Genomic DNA, 6,000 nt, shown 5'->3' with positions numbered 1-6,000 from the left:
CCGGGTAAGAGAATGGATATATATATATTTTAGTACCGTCGGTTACGATATAAAAAGCAGGCGCAGAACTAGATGTTATAACAGTCCTAGATAAAAAATTAACATTAGGTAATACCACACATTTTTTTCCCTTGTAGATTATGATATACTTCAAAATGCAATGCAATATTTTTTTCAAGCAAATATTAAATTTACTTGAGATTTATTAGCCCAAGAGGGGGTATTAGCCTCGAAATGGGATTTTGCGTCGGTTCACTATAAACGGCATATCACTTTTTCCAATTGTTGCCAACAAATTGTTTTTAAAGAAATCTAATAATGAAGACTCAGTGTGTATTTATACATATATTCCTCGCATTGGGAAAAAACGACGCTCCCTACAGCCGGCAAATTTTAAATAATGTACTTCAAACATCCGCGCCTGGAAACCCAAATTTTGAATTTCGAATTTGTTTTATTATTTGTGGCATATTTTTGAAACTTTAATTAATTTTTGATTAACCTACTCAACGATTCGAAAACGAGTAGAGGCAACATTGATCGAAATAAAACATTTTTATCTCCAGCGCATTAGACTGTTCCCATTAAAAAATTATAAGATATTTAGGTTTCAATTTTAATTAACAAACTCGAGTCTATACAAGCACTGTGTTGCCTCGGCCAGAAATTAAAAAAAACTTTTATCTTCCTCACGCCAGCGTGTTACCACTTAAAGATACTTTCATATTTAAGTTAGAAGGTTACTGAGTAATAACCTAAGCGATTTAAAGCAATAAACACAGTTCTTAAGAATATTTTTTCTACTTTTTAATGTGATTGTTTTAAATAAGCATGTATTAAAATCGTGAGATATCTAATCAGTAATATTCAGTATTTTTATGAAATTACACTAAGTGGGTCCATTAAAAATCATTATATTCTTTTCCATTTCCATGTTCATTATTTTAGGCGATGGTCTAGCGAGCGGCTGGTTTTTAAGGAAATAATATAACGAATATAGTAAAAATATATATGGCAACCTCTGATACTCTATCCGGAATTCTAGAGATATACTGTTTTTAAATATTCTGGAATAGTGCTATTGAATTGACTTTTATATGACGTAAGTGCGAAGAACGTGATATTAAATAAATAAAGTTCTCACATAAAAAGTTAATAATAGAAACACATTTTTTTTTGTTAGCCATCTTATTAAGAAAACTGAATATTGATATGATTATCTGAGAGGAGACTGGAAAAAAATAGAATATATAAAATAAAAATAGAAAAATGTATGCCAATACTGTATCGGGAATTATAAACATATACTGCTATACGGCTTTTAAAAATTATGTCATTTTGTTGTTGAATGTGGACTAAATAATAAGGCTAAAAAGACACACACACACACACACATACAAAAAAAAAAAAAAAAAAAGGGTTAACAGGAGTGAGCACAAGGACAAACTGGTAGACTGCAGGCTCAGCAAAAGCTTAACAAACTCTTCTGGGTGACTGTTAAATTCTGAAACTTTAAACCTCCCCCAAATTAAATTTTATACCTTAACATACCTTTTAGATAATTTAAACATCCATGCTTAGAAATTTGTTAGTAACAGTTTCCTTTTTTCTAATTAATTTTCACATAGCTGCACGCATTATATAATAGGCATGTATTATACAATAACAGTATGTTGTAATTATTGTTCATTAATAACTATTATAAATAAATTAAATGAAAAGCATATTTATTATTCAAACAAAATTTTTTAACTCTTCTGTTAAAAAATACACGAACTGATTGATCTTCTATTACTAGAAACCGAAATGCAAGTAATAAGCAAAGACTTCTCTGTCATATTTATCTTCAGCTGTTGACAACTGCGTATTTAGAATTTATATTCGTAAATCAAATTAACTGAGTTGCGTCGCACAAAATGAATTTTTTTGGCTTCAAAATTGTTAGAAAAGGATTTAGAAAATGAGAAAATCTGAGCGCGTCGGTTTTTCAATAATGCTTATATTTCTTAAACAAATGAATTAAACATTCGCTGTTGCCAAACCATTCACCTGTACGTCTGTTCTTTTGTGCGGTGGATATGGTACGGCAAAATCATTCAGCTGAAAATTATCGTTAATTTCATAATATTCGTCCTCCTAATAATTATTTATTTAAGAACTGTGTGTTGTGTGCTATGTATCTGATATATTTGAACTCTTCATGTGTATTTACTGTTTGCATGTTAGCAACAGTGCGCAACATTTTTAAAAAATTGTAGCCAATAAAGACATTTTAACTGGTTTTTTTTAAGACTTAGAAGAATCTGTCAGTGAGATCAACTATCCAGCACTATGGAAAGGAAAACACTTCCCCTCACTGTTGAAAATCTATCGAGTACAGCAGCTGTAGTGCAAAAAGCTATAGGTTCCTTTGTTATAAATATTTTTTTGCAAGATTACCGCAAATTTGAAATTTCAAATAATTTTTTTTTATAAAATTAAATAAAAACTAGATGATTTTACATTTTCCTCGACAATTTTTATCACAGCATTGGTGTGTTAATATTTGCACGTTTCCTTTTCAAGTTTCATTTTAGTTGTTGTTTCCTTTGTTTCATTCATTGCTGCATCTCGGTATATTTTTCAAAACTGCTGTGGGTCTTAATTTGGAATTTAATTTTATTACAAAATTTATTAATTAAAAAATATGAAAACTTTCAGATTTTATATTACCCCCAAACGGGCTTCTTTTTTTTTTTTTTTTTTTTTTTTTTTTTTTTTTTTTTTTCATTTACAGACACAAACACGTTTCGACGAGAGCATTTGGGCTAACGCCACATTGGGCTAACTAAATACATTTAAAAACTGCATATCTTTAGAATTTTCGATAGAGAGTCTTGCTAGAAATAAAAAAAATTTAGTGTTTCTACTGCTCGCTTTGAAGTTGCTGTGTTTTTTTAATCAAAAATTCACTAAAGTTTTACAGACAATAAAACAAACACTAAATTCAAAATTCTGGCTTCTAGATGCCCATGTTCGTGAGTACGTTGTTCAAAATTTGATAGCTCTAGGTTTCGCTGTTTTTTCACATTGCGAGAAACATACATATATTCATGTAGATTCTTCATTATTTAGTTTCTTTAAATATAAGACAGGGCGATAACTTTGGTGGCAAATATTTGAAAAGTGTTTCGAATATTTAAAGTGGTTCGATTCAGTGATTCCGTTTAAAATGATCCCCTTTTGATACCAATAACCCTTTTGGGCTAATGCCCATTTGAGCTCATAAATAAAGGAGAGGAGGGACAGAGAGAGAAACGGGGAAAGAAGAAAAAGAAAGCAAAAAAATCTAGTGCTGTGTTTTATTTTTAAAAAAATCTGAACGTTACACTAAGTAGATCGAATGCTTTATTTCAAAATTCGATTAACCTATTATTTGGTTTATTTGGTTTGAATGATTTTTTTTATATCTTTTCCTGATAATACTGAAATCGAACTTTGTTTATTATTTGCAAAATAAATTATTTATTTTTAATTTTCTACCATGATTTCAAAAGCTAAATATTTCTACGTTGCTTTGGCAACATAGACGCCCATATGTGACGTTCCTTTACTTTTAAATATGAAGCAAGAACATTGTTGTTTAAATCAGAAATAAAGCGTCTGCAATAAACGATTTCCAACATTTCCACAGAAAGCTATTAATGAAAACATTTGCAATACATAGCTTTGGTTTGTCAATGAGAAAAAACACTTTTATTACTTTGAATGTGAAATACTGTCCAAAATATTCCTAATTTTGCATACCTTAGAGAAACTAAAGAATAGTATTTATAAAATGGTGTTTCTAGCAGGCATAAATACCGCTATTTGAGATTCATGGTTTGGGTATAAAGTAATTAATAAAAAATAACTAAATTAAGTTCTAGCTATTCAAATAAAAACTCGCGTGTTCCCTGAATGTATTTTATTATGGTTAAATAAGCCCTAAATTAAAATTCTGGTTAGCATTTTTTTGTTATTCTCCAATAATGTTAAGCATGACGATCTTAGGTACACCGCCAAAACACTTATTACACTGTATTACTGCGGCCGGGTAGAAAAGCGTGTGTGTGTGTAATTATGGTAAGGCCTCGAGGGCTATCTGCCTAAGGGGAGGGATGCCTTCGTGGAGGTCTTTCTAAGGGAAACTGGCTCGTATACACGTTACACATGGGGAAAACCACGAAAACACCCATGCAGCCAGGCCGTTCGCGGGATTCGAGCCTCGGACCGAACTACCAGTGTTTAGCGACTTTACCGCTCGGCCGCTGGTGGGCCCGTTAGAAAAGCGAATAAGTGCACTGTCTTTTTTTAATAAAGTTTAATTTATTTAATAACAGATAAAACCTTTAGTTAATTCTTTTCTATCTATACTTCTTCTTAGAAATTGCATAATTTTTTTCAAAAATATGTAAATATTAAAATCAGTTAGGACACTTCACTTTTAACTTATTTGTGTTTAGGTACTTTTTTGTTTAAAGGTGTGTTTAGGCATGCGTATTTGTGCTTACAATTAGAATTGTCATAAGAAGGTACTGAAATTCGATATGTAGAGAAAATTATATATCCAATGTTAAATAAATAAATAAAATAAAATAATAAATTAAAAAAGAAAAAATAACCCTTTAAAAATTAACTTAAATTAACATAAATTGATATAATTTGAAATGAAAAGTCAGATCGTGAATCGGGGCTTTTGACGCATTTAATTAAAACTTTTCAGTGTGTACTTGTTTTAATGAAATTTAAACTGATATAAGTTTATGAAACTTACTTAAATTAGTTATTAACTTTCCCATTTTCATGCTAAATTGAAGCCCTCTCCCAATTATCAAAATTGACTTCGTTTTCCAAGAACTTTGAGTTTGGATAAAGCAGTTAAAAATTTGCCTATTTTTAATAATGTTTTTAAAAACTTTCTTTTTTTATATTTTTGAATTTATTTATGAACATGATTTATTATGCCTTGAAGAAAGTGTAGTGTTTTCAGTTACCATCTTCTTAAATTATGGCGTCGTAAAATAAATTGCCTAGAATACACGTGCGGTGGAAAACTGACGAACGAAGAAGTGAAAGAATCTAGACGTAGCATTTATCGTCCAATGCTGTTTGGAAAGTTTTGTCACTGCTTCAAACCTAAAACCTCTCATTTACCTTCCACTCACTTTCGCACACAGCACTTCGCGGGACATTCGACAGAAATTTTTAATACATTTAAAAATGAATTAGTGTATATTAATTAACAAACTAAGCGATTTAAAAACGATGAACCAATTTCTAGTATTTAAATTAAAATTTTTCTTTTTTAAGTAATGTAGCTAATTTACATAAAAGGAATTTAATTTATTATTCATGAAATTCATAATTTTTGTGCAAATTTGTTCTTTGTTGTAATTGATAAAAGATATCTATAACGCCGCCTGTTACATAAATGGCACAGAATATTTTTTTTTAATTCTTACGATTTTTACCAATCTTAATTAAATAATTTTTACTTTATTTCATTTTATTTACCACTTTTTAAATTTTTAATGGTAAACTCTTTTTTGAGCTGTTAAACTGCAGTTTGAATGTTTCCAGCTCGTAATTTGCCGCATTTTTTTAAACTTCAGTTTTACCATCAAATCAAATAAATAAAACACCTATTCAGCCAATCTTTCAAAAGCGATTTTAGTATGATATGGATTTAAAAAATTCCCTTCAAATTTTATTAAAATTATGATTTGTGTTTATGCTTGATAAAGTCGGACTGTAATAATGATAAAAATTCATAGATAAGGCGCGAAAACAAAAACATGGAGAAATAATCTTGTGCTTGCGCAGCTACTATCAGAACATCCGGCAAATTTGCGCACTCTAGAATTTCGAAGCCCGGAGAGTCGGTAAAAAGGAAAGAAAAAAAGGAGAGAAAGAATACAGCAATATTTTTTTCGTTCATTCTGCTTAACGTAAGGTTCAATGAGTCACGATGTTATTGCG

The sequence above is a fragment of the Stegodyphus dumicola genome, chromosome 5, assembly GCF_044657685.1.
Source record: "Stegodyphus dumicola isolate Sdum_Otavi_A_Nest chromosome 5, ASM4465768v1".
Classification (NCBI taxonomy): Eukaryota; Metazoa; Arthropoda; class Arachnida; order Araneae; family Eresidae; genus Stegodyphus; species Stegodyphus dumicola.
Note: the sequence above shows the minus strand (reverse complement) of the source record.